The sequence below is a fragment of the Daphnia pulex genome, chromosome 2, assembly GCF_021134715.1.
Source record: "Daphnia pulex isolate KAP4 chromosome 2, ASM2113471v1".
NCBI lineage: Eukaryota > Metazoa > Arthropoda > Branchiopoda > Diplostraca > Daphniidae > Daphnia > Daphnia pulex.
In genome coordinates, this window is record NC_060018.1 from 10,338,168 (window position 1) to 10,357,323 (window position 19,156).

General features: G+C 39.4%; 1 long non-coding RNA gene across 1 annotated transcript; it reads right to left on the reverse strand.

Annotated features, from left to right (window-relative positions):
- Nucleotides 1-6,142: 6,142 nt before the first annotated feature.
- LOC124203064 lies at nt 6,143-6,932 on the reverse strand. Its single transcript, XR_006878420.1, has 3 exons — nt 6,751-6,932; nt 6,431-6,670; nt 6,143-6,364 (listed from the first exon to the last, which is right to left on the reverse strand). It is a non-coding gene; the product is annotated as an uncharacterized LOC124203064 (long non-coding RNA).
- Nucleotides 6,933-19,156: the final 12,224 nt, after the last annotated feature.

A 19,156-nucleotide genomic window follows, 5' to 3' on the forward strand; every position in this document is an offset into this window, starting at 1 on the left:
TACTTCTTTTATTGCACAATCTTCTTTGAACTATTATTCGGTCCATTATTACTCGGTCCCCTCGTTGGCTTTTCCAAGTTTTAAATTTAGTCCATAGTGTGCGGAAACTCCGCACTCTCGAATATGAACGTTATTATAATGGTACTAGCTATTAATTGTTCCATAGTGTTCCTTCCCCAAGCCTAATTGCCCTAGTAATAGTTAGAAACGCTCATAACGTAATATTGTTAGATATGAGGTAGCTGGACTGCTTCATTTGACCAGAAATTTTGTGTATCAAGGTATCCCTGCTTTTCTATTTTAATGGCTGCTTGGAATGATAATTGAACTCGGATACTTTAGCGTTCAGCCATGAGTTGAAAACTGAACTTTTCTTTCTTTTACTATTAATTTACTTGAGTTTTTCCAATAAGGATAGGCCTCTTCTGGATATCATTTCCTGTTCCCGTTGAACAAATTTTAAAGGTAAATTCAAACCTCCAGATTGACGAAGTTTACAATGTGCTCGGTTCGATCTTCGACTCTCACAAAGTTCCTGGTTAACAGGTTTCTAATGGAGGTATTTTGGTATATATTGGCCGACGGACGGCGAATTATGTGGTTAACGGTACAGTCAAGATATTCCGTTCTTACATCATCTTCATCCGGAACCTAAATAAAAAAAATTCATCATATTCAGACGTGTTACTGAAAACGAAGAATGAAGTAATACTTCACTATCATCGGACCTCACATTGACTGCATGAAGCAGCAATACCTGGTGTTTTGATGAACAATTGAATTGAGATAAACCGCTTAGTCAACGGAGAAAGCGGATTTATTGCTGCCTCTGCTGTAAGTATGGTCCTCTATCCCTGAGCGTTCAACTCGACAGGTCTGCTTACGTCAGTGTTGGTCAAAGCTTGCGCTTTACTCCATGAAGCGCACAGCAATCCCTGGTAGACGGTAGACGAGACTGCAAAACAGTTGAAGACCAGAATAATGCAGGAAAATAGAGCTCAGGCTCAAGCCAACTACTTCGGGCGACCCAACAAGTCAACCAATCACATACGAGATGGTGGACGAAACACTGAATCTACCACTCTGACTGGTCAAACAGTGGTTTAGAGTTGGGCATTTTCAATGGTGGGGGGTATTTTTGAAATATTTCCTTAAAAAAGCTGTCTGCTGTGGCTTAGAAGAAGCTTAAAACAGTAAAAATGGTAACGTAATTTGAACATGCCACGGGCCTCTAGCAGACGCATTTTTTTAGTTCTAGGGCGTGTCTAATAAGCTAGGACTGCAAAAATGATGAATTTTTAGTGAGTCAGGTGATTACTTATATATTTCTCCTTGAGTCCCGAATTTTTCTCTGCCATTTCTACATTCTGCGACTAATAAAATAATAAACTAAGACATTATCTAAACAAAAACCAAAAAGTCTATCAAGTATTTAGGGAAATGGTAAAAATAAATAGATGTTGGGTTTCAAAAATGGATACACCCCTAGTACCCCATAGGTAGGCGCAGAGTAGATTTAGTCAGTTTTTTCCCTCTCATCGAGATCCGAAATCATTTGTCTGCTACTGAGGGGTGAAGCCAATATCCGTTATCTCTGGATGTAGGCGAACAATTGAAATTTATGCTGTCGCTATCGTTACGACCAGTCCATCATAATCCCGTCTTGTTCTTCGGGACATTAAAACAAATGCTAAAGGGACTTGCTTCATTTCATTCTTTACCCGAATCATGGCATGTATAGACCAAAGCTGCATGAAAGGGGATTTAACGATACGAAAAGTGCCGTCAAGAAACCACCGTTTAGCTCTTTTTAAAAGCTCCATTTGGTGCTCAGTGAAAAATACTAAAGCGCGACCAGGTTTCTTAGAATTAATTTCGTGCACCTGGAACTCTTTTGGCAGGACTTTCTTGACTAGCTCAAAATCTATTTTGGGTGGATTTGGTGGTCTCTCATCTTCTCTGAATCTATTCACTACTCGACACCAATTTTCGATTTTAGGCAGTAGAAATTTTTTGTTGGATTTAAAAAGTTTGTAAAGAAGAGGTTCCACAATAGCTTTGGCTGGTAGCTCTTTAGAATTCAGTGCTGCCTGTTTCGCATCGCGCAATAGAGTTAGTTGAAGATCAAGGCCAGGAATAGGGTGACATGAATCAGAATGTTGCCCAATCAGGGCGAAAGTGTTCCCTTCCTGTTTAACGTAGCACTTAAATGGATTTTTTTGTGGACGATGGTTGCAACGCCACAAGACAGAACAATCTTTATTTTCCTTCCACCGGCCGAACTTGCGGTAATCAGCAGTATCAACCAAGAATGTAGTATTTCTGAAACATGATTAAAACATAGTTAGTGGCAGTATTTTTAATAATTTTTATGTGTGCTATACCTTTTACCAACATTATCGAGCAATTCCCATCGGTTAAACGAAGCTGTGGTAAACGGATTACGCTGCTGACGACCAGATGAGCGTCGACGACGACCAGATGAACGACGATGGCGACTAGATGTACGACGATGGCGACTAGATGAACGACGATGGCGACTAGATGAACGACGATGGCGACTAGATAAGCGGCGACCAGATGAGCGACGACAACGACTAGATGAAGGACGATGGCGACTAGATAAGTGGCGACGGCCAGAGGTTGACAATTTCTTTTGTTTTTCAAGCCGCTTAAAAGCTCTGAACGCCTCCCAATCTTCCGCGGTTGGTTCAGAGTCTTCAGCGTCGTCAGCAAATTCATCCTCATCGTCTTATTCAGCAAATTCATCATTTTCATCTTCTTTAGTATCTTCATCTTCTTCAACACATTCAGCATCTTCATCAGCTTCTACGTATTCAGCACATTCAGGATCTTCAACAGCTTCAACGTATTCAGCGTAGTCTGTTGGAGTAGTAGGTGGTGGTGGCGATCCAGCAGGACCGAATTTTCCGTCCAATAGAAAAGTAGAAGGCGGAGGAGGTAGTGGCAACGACAGTTCAGCCAAATCTCCGTCAAATGGAAATGGGGAAGGTGGAGGAGGTAGTGGCAACGACAGCTCGGCCAAATCTCCAGCTAATAGATAAGGAGAAGTCGGAGGAGGAAGTAGTGACGACATATCTCCTTCAGAATCCTTTAATTGTAAATATAAAATATTATTAAACAAATGAAAAAATTTAACACGGAAAATGTACCTTGGCTGCACTTTCTGTTATCCCAGACTGAGTCCGTCGGATACTAGACTCTTCAATCTCTACTGGAAGTGTTTGTCGACTGCTGCCATCCGAATTTTCCGGCACAGTACATAGAGGCTCCTCGTTTGGTGTAATAATAACTTGGGGAATTGTTGAACCAAAAGGTACATCAATGGGTGTGACCGTCGATGTTACGTCTTGATCAACAAGTCCAACACCAGAACTTGACAGCACGGGGCGCAGACAAAGTCTTTTTGGTGCATTGACGTGACGTGTAGTGGTCGGCGATGGTGGTAATGCCGGTCTTTTTCTCGGTCGACCTCGCTTCCTAACCTGAATGTTTACATCAATTAATTTAACGTAAATTAAATGTTATTTGAAAAGTAAAAATTACCTCTACTGGTACATCTGAATTCTCGACGGCAACTACTTCACGGGTTTTAGGCGGTCGACCTCGCTTCCTAGTCTGAATGAATTCACGAATTAATAAGCAACCTTTACATAAAAGAAATAAAAAAAAATTTAATACCACTGGTAAAGCTAAATTCTCAACGGCAACTACTTGACGAGTTGTAGTCGAACCAGACGTTGAAGGATGCGACGAGCATTTCGGGCAAAAATAATCAAACACTTCGTTTTGTTTCTTCATGAGGACGTAGTCGGTAGCCGATATCGGAGTTGAAGAACATACTCGGTGGATTTTAACTTTGCACTGACGTCCAGAACAAGGAATTAATTGTGGTCGTTTACTATATTTGTCCAATTCCAACATACATACAACACACAAATCCATGGGAACATCCATTTTCACGAGCAATAACTTAACGTCAAACACACACTAGACTACACTTGACAGGTTTGGAATTTCAGACAAATACACAAAACTGACACCTGGTGGATTGGTGCCGAATCGGTAAAGAAGCGGCGCCGAATTGTCACAATATAGTGCCGAATGTTTTTTTTGACAAGTCAGTGCCGAATCGTCCGGACACCCAATGTAAGCATCTTCTTCTTTAGAAAATGACAAGTCATGGCGATAAGTTAATTCCAAAACTTCTTAAATGATATTTGAGCATTAATTTTTATTTAATTAGTTGCACACGTATTGCTGTCATGAATCAGTTTGATTGTCACTTATAGACTAATTGTTCCTGCATAAGAATGAATTTGCAAGTTACACATAGAGTTTGCTGGGCAACCTCTGGTTGTTTAGTCAAAAATAGTAAAATTTGGCTTTTGAAACGGATATTTAATAGTTAGAAATCAAAATTTTTCTTTGTTTGTACTTACAAACTACTACAAACTTGAATTTTAGGATGAGGTTAAAAGCTCGGATTCTTTCTTTTCCACTGGAAACTATGCCACTTTTCCCATTTAAATTTAATGGTTACGTTTCGTCTTGAATGTATTCTCTAAGAAATTGTCGGACCAGCCGTCCGTAATTTCACATTAGATGGTTGATTTCATGCACACACTAGTAAAATCAATCTGAAAAACAAAAATTTATGTTGTTAAGTTTTCACAGAAAAAGCAAAAAACTTGATCAGAAAACCAAAACGTGGTCCTTGATTTACACGGCCGGTAGGCCAAAAAACTATTAAAAGTCTTATGCCCTAACTTGTGTAATGAATATGGTAAATAGTGCTAAAATCACCCTATTCACTGTAAAATTTTGTATTTTCTTTGTATATGGCAATGATTGATTATGATATTGGCAACTACAGTTCCTCATGGTGTAGTCATGTCAATAAGGGACCTCCAGACCCTATCTTGGGAGTAACTGAAGTATTCAATCGTTACACCAACCTTAAGAAAAATAACTTGGGTATAGGAACCTACCGTGAAGACGATGGAAAACCAATCATCCTGCCATCTGTGAAATTAGTAATTATTTGAAACTTGTTCATTATATTCCCAAAACGATACTATAAATTATTTTCTTCAGGCTGAAGAGGAAATCCAGAAAAATAACATGGACAAGGAGTATTCACCGATTTCAATAGACATTGGTTAATACTCGTGAGATTGTGATTACAATGAATATAGAGTGATATAAAGAAATTGTTAAGCGATATTAGATAATTATAATTAGAGCTCAGCAATACGGCTACCTGTATTATTCGAAGCCATATTTTGATGGATTCCCGCCATATACGATAGAACATAGTGCAGATTTCACCGGTGCTGCTCTCAAAATTCATAGACGCCACATAACATTCAACACACGTATTACACACATTAGGCCGATGCCGATATTACACCAGACTTATGCCGACCGTGGCAGACAATTTTTCAAGTGAAACAAAGATTTTATAATTTAGCCAATCCAAATACCTTTTATGCATAATACCATAATCCCCACCAACTGCGCCTTCTAAATTTCCATTGTCGATGAAAACCTCCAACTCAGCATGATGTCGTAAGAGATCATACTGAGGATGAAACGGGACCCGGTTGACATCACCTTCTTCCAAATTCACGTTTTCGATTACGGCTTCCAACTCTTGTTCCTGTTGTTTATCATGATGACGTTGTAAAGTGACCCCCTTGACATCGGGAATTTTCCATGCCTCATACAGACGGCACGCGAACTCCAAATGTTCCCCATTACTGTCATCTCTTTTCCTGTTTCATTTGTTTTCTGTTGAATTTTGCTAGCCCACTCGTAGCCTTCCGTTGGTAGGAACCAAGGTTATTCTTTTTGGCCAAAATTAACCTCAAATCGACAATTTTTGGTCAAGATATGGGGGAACAGTGCTCGGCCATTTAATTCCTCTCGGGGCAGAGTGAATGCTACGCCTTGGGTCTCACCGTTGACGCTAAAAGATAATTCGACCGATTCTTTTTCTTCAGAAGCGTCCTAGAAATAACAAAACATTACATTTAATCCATCGTAACGTGAGAAAACGAGATTGCTTACCATTAAATAACAACAACGTCGTTCAATTGGAAAGGCACCCCGTAGTCTTTGAATGCACAGTTCTGAAATATTTTTGCCGTACCTCCATAGCCGTAAGAAAATGGATCTTCGCCTAATACAAGAAATATTTAGTGACTGTGACATGGCAATAACAATATATTTTGATTTTACCCAAATGATAAGTAGTAGAGTCGATCGACCATCCAACATGAACAACGTGGTGATTGGGCTCTGATTCTTCTAGATGAGAAACTGCTAAATTTTCCGTAACCTGAAAACAAGAAAATAAATAGTCGTACATCGATAACGAAAGTTTTCAAAATAACCTGATTTGTACCTTCACTTCATAGAAAACTTTTCCGTTTACAATGCCATAGGTTGCGCGAGCACCAGCCCACATGTAAGCAAATCCAGCTTCAGTTAGCGGAGCGCCACTAACGAAATCAGTTTTGTTTATGGTTAAGTTGAGATATGAATTATACCAATCAAGCAGGACCAGAGACTTCCATCATACTCGGGCTCATCTTCAGGAGGTGAACCTTCTGCTACTTTATTTACATTGGCTGGACTTGATGATCTACAAATAAGAACAACACACATAAGTATGCAACTATGCAAAACATGAATTTAAAAGATGCACTAAAAAATCTCAGTTACCTGTCTCTTTGCCTTTTGCCTCCTCTGTCAGTCTTGTCTTCTGATGTTTCATCCTTCGAGGGCTTCACCTTCTACAGCTTCTACAGCTTCTTGAACAACTGGAAAAGCTTCATCTTCGATGACTTGTACAGTTTCATCTTGGAAAACGGGAACAGTTTCTTCTTGGACGTCTGGAAACGTTTCCTCTTGAACAACTTGGATGAGTTTCAACTTGGACGACTAGTACAGTTGCATCTTGGACAGTATCCTTGCCATTTTACCAAATACCAAATTTTCCCCTTTGAACATTTTCTACAACATAAAAGAAAGAATTAAATGATCTTAACAATTAACAAACTTAAAACAAAATTACCCAATATTTAGAATTTTCTCAACCACAAACTTTTGGCGTATATCCATTGCTTATTTAGAACACGTGAAAATTTTGATTAAACAACAAACTAATTTGATATTTTTAACGCTAGATGGCATAACATTTTCTGTAACTTTTTAACAAATCTGTAAAAAAATTCGATTAATTTATGTATCATCCGATTATGTCTTCCCGATTTTTTGATCGTCGCCAAGGATCGTTAAGAAACGATCGTAAAGGCAAAAGAAAAGGCCGTCTCTCTAGTTTTATACGTCTTATAAAAAATGCTGTCGCCAAATTTTGGCTTGCTGGCATTTGCGTATTGCTCATCTAGAGGAAGCTTGCACAAGTTGGCGATTTTTTATTGTTTCAATAGTTAACTAATCGAAAAAGTTTTTTTTCTTTTCTAGAAAAATGCATAGATATAATCAAATCAGGAAAAATCGGAAAAATATATCCGAGGATTATCCCACCACGAAGCCTTACAAATTTGAATCCATATTGGACCAAGGGTAAATTTTTAAATTGCTTTGCAAAATTAATTTAATCATTCTGTTTATATATTTTTTAGATTACTGTTAGTTGATCGAAATCAACCAGTTTACCTTATCAAATGGACAAATTATGATGACAGCTACAACTCTTGGGAGCCAGAGTCTTTTTTTAAGAATCAACAGGGAATTTCGGAAAAATTCAAAAAACAGTAAATTAAAGTATTTATAACTATTCCTTGTTATATCAATTAACTTTTTTATGTCCTTGATTTCATATTCTTAGAGAATGGTGGGAAATCCTACAAGAAAGTAACAGCTGAAATGGTTGCTCACCAATATGACCATGAGGGACGCTCCACCAGAGCCGGCGGCTCATACGATTCTCAAACCAACAACAACACTCCACAGACACTACCGAAGCAAACATGGTACAATCTTCGGAGTGTCGAAAAATCCAATACTTTCGGAGAGATCTCAATGATGAACGCCATGGGAGGAGAAATCGAATTACTCGGGCTGCCGCAGATTCAGTCGCCGGCCCAGCAAAGAGAGGCCCAGCGAAGAGCTGTGGAAACCGCTTTCTTCACGCTGGCGGGCCAGGCAGCAGCCAATCCGCCAATTATTATTCGACCGACACGACCGGCACGTCATCAGGCCACTACTCCGCAACGTGTTCCGGCAAGTCGTCAGGCTACTACTTCGCAGCGTGGTCCGGCAAATCGTCTGGCAAATCGCCAAACACGTATGGAATCTTCTCCTCCTCCTGAAAATGTGTTGTCTCATGGGGTGCAGTCACCAGTCCAGGGCCAAAATCCATTTTCTCCCACCCGCCGCCGCCGCCGCCGTAGAAATGTTAATACTAACGTGAACCAGCTGGCCTCAGAGGACCTTCTCCATGGATTCTCTGCCCTCATCATCATCATACTGGCTTTCAATTTTGCCCTGACCAACATGGGGTTGGGCATAAATGTGTGTCTGCTGGATGCCACCGCGTTCAAAATAATTAACGCCTGCTGGTGTATTGCATTGAACTCAGACAAGAAATCCAAAACAGAGCAATCAAAATTCAATACTTCAATGAATGAAGATTTAAGATCTGAGCATGAGGATGATCATGTGATGGATAAGTATGTTGATCAGATGGATGTTGATCAAATGGATGTGGATGAGATGGATGTGGATCGTCCAGCTCAGTGCCACGAGGTCCACCACAAGATAGTCATAGGCTATTTGTTTTTTTGACCAGTCTAGTTGGAACTTCATATGAGGTTGAACACAATTTTAAGCTAAATGGTGATTTCTTCGTAAATCTACATGTTTATGGTAATTATGCAATTAAAAATGGTTCAAACATTTTTTTCAATAACTTAAATTCTTTTAGAAGATGAAAAAAATGTTGTTTATTCAACAAGTGAAGAATATGAACTGGCAAAAGCTGACTGTATAGATTCATATATTGCTCATCTTAAAAATTCTGGATACATGACTCGGTAATTTGTTTTCAATAATTACATTTGTTGTTGAAATAATATTTTTTAATGTGCAAATTGCTGATCTGGCGAGCCCGCCAGATATAAACCGCCGCTTTTTCCCCCTGTCTTGCTCTCTGCTACCCGCTCTCCCTCTCGACATTGACTCTCTTGTACTCCCGTACTTGACCAGCAATGCATCTAGTTCGTAACCCCAACGTCCACAAGTTGCCTCATCTTTATTCCCTTGTAAAGTGGAGCTTTACACGGTAATGAAATGATTCAAGAGTACGGCTGGAAATGCTGGTAGGAAGCAGTAAAATTGAGAAACACCTATTGGTTTCCAAAAACTCCCTTGCCCCAGTCGGATATGGATAAACTGTCTCTGGGGAACAATGGTGAATTTCAAAGCGTGGAAAGAGAGAACCTGCGACCTACCTATGCGGAGCCAAGGTCAGTTCTAGTTCTAGAACAAAGAGGGGAAATTTAGAAAAGGGGGTGAGAGTGGGTAGCAAAATGAGGGGGGACAGCATTGCAACATATGAAGAAATTGAGCGCGAAATGGATATTTCTAACAAGGGTGAAGGGTGTTCCTCCGCTGTCTGGCATCGCAGCGAAAGTAGTTCGAAGGCATCGTCTGCTCTAGTTTCTCGCGTATAGACCACTTTTGACTTGCTTCGTACCCGCCATAGCCAAAAGTCGTGCGGCTAGTCGACTAGGCCGCACCGTGGCGGGGGATAGCCGAAACATGCTGTACAGACTTGGCTAGATTGAGCCTATGTCCTGGGCAGTTGTTTGCTTGTTAACTTTTCCCTTCTAACTCATCACCCACCTCCCCTTCGCTTATATTCATTCCCACCACTCGCCCACCACCCACTCCCACCATCAACCATCACCACCCAACAGTTATTTATTAGGAAACAAAATTTAAACTTTTTTTCTAGAGTCATCGGGCAGATTTGAACCATAGGACAACATGTTAATAAATTACTAGCTCAGAACGTTACTAACTGAGGTATTGTTCCTTATATCTTTCCAAATGTATCAGACTAGAAATGATTAATGAATCACTAGGGGTTTGGACTTAGAAAATTTTGCATTCTCACACTAACGGTTTCGACGATTCTAGCTTACTTTAATTACTCTGATACATTTTTGGAAAACAAAATTTCAATTCTTTTTTTTCATTTCAAATTCATACTTGCTGATATCATTTGTCATTTGACATTGTTACTCATTCTCGACTTTGGAGTGCTGCGGCACTTATGTTTCTAAAGGTCAATGTCGAAAATGAAATCTGGAAAGCTATCATGATTGAACCGTATGGTAAACATCATGGTGTAAGGTTGTTGGATTCAAACAATCAGCTTCTGGCCAATTCCCTGTTAGGAGCAGATGCTCAATTCCACCTCCGTCAAGCTTTGGTCAGGCGTCGTCAGATCAAGAGTACCAGCAACGGCCAATGTCATCGAAAGAATGTAATCGAAAGAGCATCGCCGGAAAAAGATGTAGAGTCAACTGCACAGGATATGACCTTTTCTCCAGAGAAAATGTTTTCTAACACTGCTACCGTTGTCTATTTCAAATCAAGTCAGCAAATCAAGAACTTCAGGAAGTTTACGATGCACCAGGGCGCTCATGGCCGTTAACAACTCACCAACAGCAGTTGGGTCATCCAGAACAAAGTGACGTTCCAAGAAATCAGCAAGTTGAAGTTGTTCATGTAAACGACCCGTCGAGTTTCTACCTTCAGCTGTTTGAATATTGCACCATCCTTGCACAACTAGGAACCAATAACAACACAGTTTATTTAGGTAAACTTTTACACATTACTAGATGGTTATTATTATATTATTTTCTCTGATTCAAAAAATAATTTTGTGCTTTTCATTAAAACAGATGAGTCCAGACCTACAATTTTAGATCCGCAGGTCGGCTCGGCATGCGTTGTTCAATACGAAGAAGATAATGTTTGGTATCGCGGACAAATTCTAAAATACTGTGATCCTCTGGGAGCCACTGTTCTTTTCGTCCATTATGAAAACACGCAACTTGTCCCAGTCAAACAAATCAAAAGCATTGAACACAATTTCAGAAAGCAACCTCCACTTGCGTATCAGTGCACGCTGGACGGAGTAGACGCTTCTCGCGATTGGACAGAAGAAGAAAAGAAGAAGTTTGAAGGACGTACTATGGCAAAATTATTATCCGCGACTTTCACTATTCGAGATTCCCGAGGCAAATATCCAGTGCGATTGGTGGAAAAAACAAAGGAAGCATTTCTATTAATGAGGAATTCGGAGCGCCAAATTTCACCAACATCCCAACACACAGTTCCAGGTATACAAGTCGCAGTGTTCCTGATAAACCAATCAGTGTCGTCGTTAGTTGGTTACCCATCGTTAGTGTGATAACAGACACATTTCAATTCCATCTGAGTCCTATTGACGATGCGTTTCAGGAAAATGTAAATTGCAAACAAAGACCTGTTCTGTAACAAGTAAAATTTATGTTGTGTTAGTGTGTTTCTGCTCGTCTTAGAACCAATTGGAGCAACTTGATAAATAATGTACGCATTTATATAATTGATAAGTTCTATTCATCGCTTTCCCCCAATGATTTACACGAGGATCAGCCCAGTTTAGGATTACCTTGCGTGGCTCGCTTCACTGAACACGGTCGATACTACCGTTCGCAAATCATCAGGATTGTTGATGGAATAGCCGACATCCTATTTTTTGATTACGGAAATTAACAGAACACTCGTCTGTCTGATTTAAAGCGAATAACCCCATGCTTCACGGAATTGCCACGAATGGTAATTCAATTCCATTTGTGATTTAAAGTAATTGTATCTAATGTATAAATTTTTTCATAGTCGTGGCTCTGTACACTTAAAGGGGTAAAGGTTTTGAGCGCAATCTGCCAAAATTTCCAGAAACACATCGACGCAAGCTTTGCAACCAATGAGGAGCTTTCTGCTTCGTTTCATCAGACAAGTTCAGGTTGGTTTCATTATTTTATTATAAAATAACCTCTAGTAAACACTATTGTAATTTAGGTGACAACGATGGAGTCTTTGAAGTGGATTTGGCAGTTCCAAAAATTGGCGATGCGTCTTAGTATTTGATCGAAAAAAATATCGTCGAACGTGTATCGAAGGAAGCAGATGTGGAGTTTGCTGCACAAGATGTGAATTTTGCTCCACAGTAATTTATTTATACCACTGCTACCTTATCGTGGTTCAAATCACCAGCCGAATTCTGGATTCAATTTGCTCCAAATTATGTGAAAAATTTCGTGGAACGCTTAGACAAACTGGCTCTCGATCCTCAGTTTCTCAACCAAAAGAACTTTATTCCCTCCGTTGGCAAACTATGTTTGGCAATCTACGAGAACGATAAACGATGATATCGCGCGAAATTCGAAGCCGTCAATAAAGAAGACTGTGTCAAAATCAGCAATGTTGACTACGGCAACGGTTGCGCCGTAAAGACCTTTAATTTGCGTGGATAACCCGAAGAATTTGCGCAACAACCGGCCCAGGCTTTCAAATGTTGCCAGGATTGCTTCAAAATTTCAGAATCAACTTCGAAGTTATTTGAAGAAATCGTCGTGGATTTGGAATGCTTTTCTGTCAAGTTCTTGAAGTTGGTCGATGGTGTTTTATTGGTCGATATAACATGTGTGTAATGTTTCTCATTGAACAATACAATATATTTCTGCCAAAGACTCTGATTTCCATTTGTTTATTATTTATTCGTCGGACTATGCTCTCACAACGTATTTCCTTACGTTGCCCCGACTTACTACCCCACTGCTGCTTCCCCATCTTACTATGTTTTATCTTAATGAGCCAACTAACTACACCGAAGCACCCTACAGTGCTACGCTTCTCCAAGCTACTACACCGACGCTCTTAAGTTCTACACCACCAAGGCATTTGAACAAATCTACTTCATTTAAAACATTTATTGTTGCTCTTTCCTTCTTGATTACATAACATCATGGAATGACAAAGGGGCGTTCCTTACCAAACCTCTACGTTGACATGGCCCATGAAGGTGAAACAGAAAAAAAATACATGAAAATACTTAGGTTGTCGATATCCGCCATTGCAAACAAACTAAAGAAAAACATTATTGGCGTCATTCGAAAATTCTGCGATTATTGGAGTATTTCGTCGAATTTTCTCTGCGTCTCGTTATTGTACCACTCTCTTAGTTGGTGAGCTTCGTTCATGGCAGGATTGACCTTTTAAAAATATGCGCTGTAGTAGTATATCAGAGAAATGGAAAGTTTTACAATTAAATTTTACCTGCACGACGGTAGACGAGAGTGTTTCTAGATAACAACCTCCAAAATTGTTCGAAATTTTCACTCCTTTTAATGCTGCAATATGTTGATCGACCAATATTCCCAATAAAGACAACGTGACCTAACGTTTGAAGACGCGAATGATTAATTAACGGGCCTCAACAATTAAACAAATAATGCAATCTTACCTCTGTGTTGGTACTGTCCAACAACTTAGCTTCTAGAAACCTCGATACTTTATTTGTCTTGTCAATGAAAACGAATTCACTTGAATACAAAACCAAACCATTTACATCTGAAAACAGGGTCAATCGGTCATATCTTAGTTACCATTCAAATCGAAAAATTAGAATGTTAATGCAACTAGACCACTTACCAACAATACTGTCATTTTCCAGGTTAGGTAGCTGATCAAAGGGAACAAAATTGATGAAGGTGATTGGTGGGATATCTCATGTATCATTGTGGCAAGGAATAACCTGAAAAAAAGATAAAAGAAATTGAGCCTGTTACGATTAATGATTCAAAAGCAATCATACTGCAGTATTTTGATTGAAAGTAATTTCATAACCGTTCCTCATACTGCTGTACTTGTTGTTTGCAGGCTTTACTGCTGCCTCTTCAGTAACCTCTCCAACATCATTGAGCGTCTGAGGATTTCCTATTTTTTCTTCAACCGAAACAAGCATTTTTAAAAATGAAGTTTTGATTTCGATCTTGAAATTTAGAAAAGTGAACGTACACTTCACTACCAGGCACAAGTGGCTAAACATCCAAATGATGAAAAGAATGATTTTTTTTCCTTTGCATCATCAACTTTAGTAGCAACTTTGTTGAAAAACTTTTTGACTTTGATGATGGTGAAATTCTTAAGCTGACCATCCACGATAAGATGATTTAGATGTGTTGCCATTATTCCATATGCATAGGAATACTTTCCATCAGAGATGAGAAGTCGATAACGATCTTGTTTATCACCCTTTACAGCTTTGTAATCCTATTGTAAGAGAAGAAAATGTAAAAACTCTACAAATGAAACGAAAACATTTTCTAGTTGCCTACCAAAACTTTTAGAATTACTGTTTTTTTGGCAGGCCGTTCCCAATGATGGACTATATTGGAAAATAAATAAATTTACAATTTCACATAAAAATTAGAAAAAAAAATTACCGGAATTGCGCCGGTGGTTTGTGCTTGGAGATTTCTTGGAGATCTTCTATTCATTTTTCTACGTAACGGTGACTACTTGCATCCAACGTGTTCAAGCAAGTTTTACTGACAAGACGAGAAGTGTGGGCGCGAATGGTGGGAAAACATATTAAAAAAGAACCAAACGTGTGTAAATTAGATGATGAGCTTTAACAAAGTAAAAATAAAAACTATTTCGATAATATAAAAAAATGATATAAATGATAATTGTAATAATAACAATAATAGCTTTTCTGAGAGCCTTTTTCTCTTCGATTTTTGTTTTTTTCTCTTGTAGTTCCTCTATGAGTCTCTCAATTTCGCGCAAATTTTCAAATTCCACTCGTGTGCGGGTGCGGGCAACCAAAAACCTTTGTTATAGGTTATTGGTTTATTGCTCATAACAAAAACATACCATAAAAAATATATATACCACGCAAACGGTTTTAAATCTAGTTGATTTAAAAAACATATTTATTACTCTTGGCTTGATTCTATAACATCATGGCACAAAGTGGCGTTCATTACCACACTTCTGAGTTGACATGGCCCATGAAGATGAAACAGAAAAAAAATTGCATGAAAATAATTTAACAAATTTATTCCATTACAAAAAAATTAAAAAAAAAACACAATTGGCCTTGCAGTTCTTTCGTATGAGTGAAAAAATTAATAATTTAAAAATGACAAGACTTATGGGAGAAATTAAATTAAAAGTTACTTAAAAACAATAAGGAAGTCGATTAAGTTCTACATGTAGTTGCGTCATCATTGATTCACCAACAAGGTACTAACTTGTGTGAATACTTGATCGGCGCTGGAATAAATAAGAATTGGCAAAGAAGGATTTTTCCTGATCTAAGTAAGGTACTAGTGATGATTAACACAAAACCAGGTAGGGAAGATGATTAAGAACGAAATCCAAAAATGAGTTAAGGGAACATAGAAATGTTCAACGTTTGGGATTTAGTGGAGTTAAGAGTGGTGATTCACCACTGAAACATCCATTACATTCACACATTTCCATCTGACGTGGACTGCGACCACCTGGGCGGGAGCTTCTTCGACCATCACTGAGAAATAAAACAAAAAGAGTTACAAAAACCTCGTTTTCAATTAAATAAATCAAGAATTAACATTGTACCCAGATCGCGATGTTGTTCCCGGTGCAGTTGTAGACGAACCACAATCATCATCTCCTCTAGAAGTAGAACAAATGGAGTTTGCGTTAGTGTCCAAGGAATCCCCTAAAGGAGCGACACTTCTACTAGATCGTGACACGCGATTTCCACCACTCATTCCAGTAGACAAAGTCAAATCGCTGGCAGTAGCTCCCAAATCGTCGTGTTTTGATTTTGCAGTATTCGGTGTTGCTCTACTATCTCCTCGAGTAGGTGCAGGAGCTACCGTAGCCAATGGACTCTTGCTGCTGGTGGCGGAAGATGTTCTCCAATCATCATCGGCAGGCGCTCTATTGCATCGGGAGCGACTGTCACTCAAGCCTCCATTTGGGGAATCTCTAGACTTGTGCCCGTTGTCATTAAACTAAAATAAAAAGTAAAATATAAGATATTACGAAATAAAGCTTAATTAAATTAAAATAAATTAACCTTAAAGGGAGCAATCCTTCTACCACTTCTTCCTTCTACACCTCCTTTATCCCTGTTGGAAGGCTTGGGACAATCTCTAGATATGAAATGGCGTTCACTACTCTTCATTTCGTCACAGTTGCACGGCAAAGAACTTGCTCCCTCACGTCCATGTAACGCGACTTCTCTTCGCGAGTCACGTCGATCACATCCACCTATGCGGGACTTGCTCCTGGACTTTGAATGCCCGCAAGATTGAGAGCGGCTGCGCCTTTTACTTCCAGACCTTTAATGGACATAATAATTTATAAAATGACTAGACTGGTTTTAAAATATAATCCATAAATAATAGATGATGATACATACCTCTTTGCACGACTACGGCTCTTGCTTCTTGACCTATTGGAATAACCATTAAATTTAATTAGTACACGGGGACTCCACCCAAAGACTTTTTTTTAACGTGGAGCGAGAACGTGATTGACGACGTGAGTGGCAACGAGAACGGGAACGCGATGATGATCGAGAGCGAGGTCGACGGCGAGAACCGTGTCTAAATAATAATTTAATGAATCCAACCAATTAAAAGCTTTCGAGAATTTTTTTTTACCTGGAGCGAGAACGTGAGTGACGACGTGAGCGGAAACGAGAACGGGAACGCGATGCTGAGCGAGAGCAAGAACGACTATGAGAAACAAAAAAGTACCGGCAAAACTGTGTTGGTTTTTTTCTGCTGATTTCACTAGATTCTCGTTGATTCTCACCACTGTTGTTCCATCCAAGTTGTAATCTATCTTTGTTCCTACGACAAGACGCCTCTAACCCTTTTTCGGCCGTAGGGACATCCGTGGCGAGATCCTCTGGATCTTTCTATTTCTTGTACGGACAAAGCCCTATAGTGAATCCCCTCTAAACCCTTGTTTACGTGGCGTCTAGAAGTAAAAAACTTTTATTGGCTCACGTCGATAAAGAGCATAAAGACCTATTGTTCTTTAAGGACTGGTTGGAGGACAGAAATGGAATGGGATCTCATGTGAACTTAATTTGGCCGACCTTTCCCAAATTGGCTGGCACTCGCGTTTCCCGAGGACAAAAATGGACACTGATAAGCTGTTGGAACGTTTGGACAATTTATTGCAAAATCCCTTTCATGTTACAGGCATAAAAACGTAGAGGTGAACGAGTTGGATTGTCGCTTGGATAGAACTGAAATGAACCTTTGGTTTAGCAATCTGGCTTTGAGAGTGGCCTCCATGGTTTTCATTTTACAACATGGTCTCACTCCATATGTACTACTTAGTCCACAATCGCGGCTGCACTTTTTTATACAGGCTGGTCTTGTTATGCCATCAAACGGCCAGAGGAATTAAACATAGCCCTACCTACCCCCTACCTAAAAATAGATCTGTAAAGTACCATTGGTGAAGTGGTTAGCGAGCCACCCAATCTCCCAAAAGGTTGAGGGTTCGAACCTCGTATCCGATTAGCCTTTTATTTAACTTTTCTGATTCAAGCGGCTGCGTAGCGGAAGCTGGCTTTTGAGCGGAGCGCGCGCTGCATAGGCAACGTTGCCAAGTGAGATTGCATTTTTTCACGCGTTGATTTACATCAATCTGGCAACACTGTATGGTGAGAGCAAATCAGAATGATGGAAAAAGTACTTCTGTGATTATGTACTACTTAGTACATATTGCCTCGAGACCAGTCATTTTGGCCATTAGAGCCTCCAGTACTAGTACTAGCCTTGTCTGTTGAAGAAAATGATCCGAATGATGCGACACCGGATTCTCTCATTTTTTATGTTGGCACTGGTTGGATAAGTCCGGTAATTTGCTCCAACCGTTAAATTTCAGTTAGGAAAAAGTAAAGTCTAGTATAACAAAGGCAAAACTACTAAGACTGTGAGTCAGTCATCTTTCGTCAGTCCTTTAATTGTTTTATTAATAATGATTTTAGGGAATTAAAATAAGGAATTATATAGGAATTTCTCTTTAAAAACAAGGGAAAACGCAGAGTATTAACGGCATTTTAAAAACTTTTTTATTGTAATATTCATCCATTTTTCCAGTTCTTGGTCTTCAATATAATTTTAATATCAATAAATATCAATATTCATTTTCTTTCCATCTTCTAGCAATCAATGCAACAGATAGCAATATCAAAGAAAGCCAATCCAAGTCAGAACTTTTTTTTTCTGTTCTTTTTTCCTCGCCTGTTTTTTTTTGCCTTCTTCAGTTTCTTTCCGGCTCTGGATCCTTTTTTACTCCTACTTTAGAGAACTTTAGCCTCTTGACTGAGTTTTGGATGCGAATTAGGCGGGCTTGGGCAAAATCCCACATCCCAAAGGGCACAGGGAGTTCCTGCATAATATTTCATTTTTTGAAAAAAGAGCTTACGTGAATCTTCAAATTTTCTAACTTACCCCTCTAAACGGTAGGGAATTATGCAAGATGCAGCATAAGAGCTTGTAAGTTTCTGAAATTCCTTTTTTGAAACTTGGAAATCTCCTGCTGATTATGTTCAAAATTTCACGACAAGCTGCCACTTGTTGCAGAAAAATCAGAGTATTTTTGGCTTCATCCAGATACCCTTGAATCAAAATGTCCAGCAGAGATTGCCCTGTTTGCCTCTCTTAATTGTGTTGCTTCGTTGGCTAGGGTTGTGTTGGATTCTCTCCTTAACACAGCCAACGTTCTCCTGGAAGCCTCTTCAGAATCTCTGAGTTTTGAGGCGACGTCGTTTTGTATTGTCGTTCTCAGGGTTGTTACGCCTTCTTGGATAGCCGGCATAGCATTCGTCAACGTTATCAGTGTTTGGGATTGTTCCCTTAGGATGGCGTTTACTGGCGTTATTTGCCCGTCAGTGTTTTTGACGTGTTCTGTTAGATCAGTAATCCTTTGATTGCACATCCTTACTTTGTCTCTGACCTTCTCCATCAGTGGTTGGGTAAGGTCTTCCGTAATACCTTCTAAGTTTGACGATGGTAGGTCCGGAGAC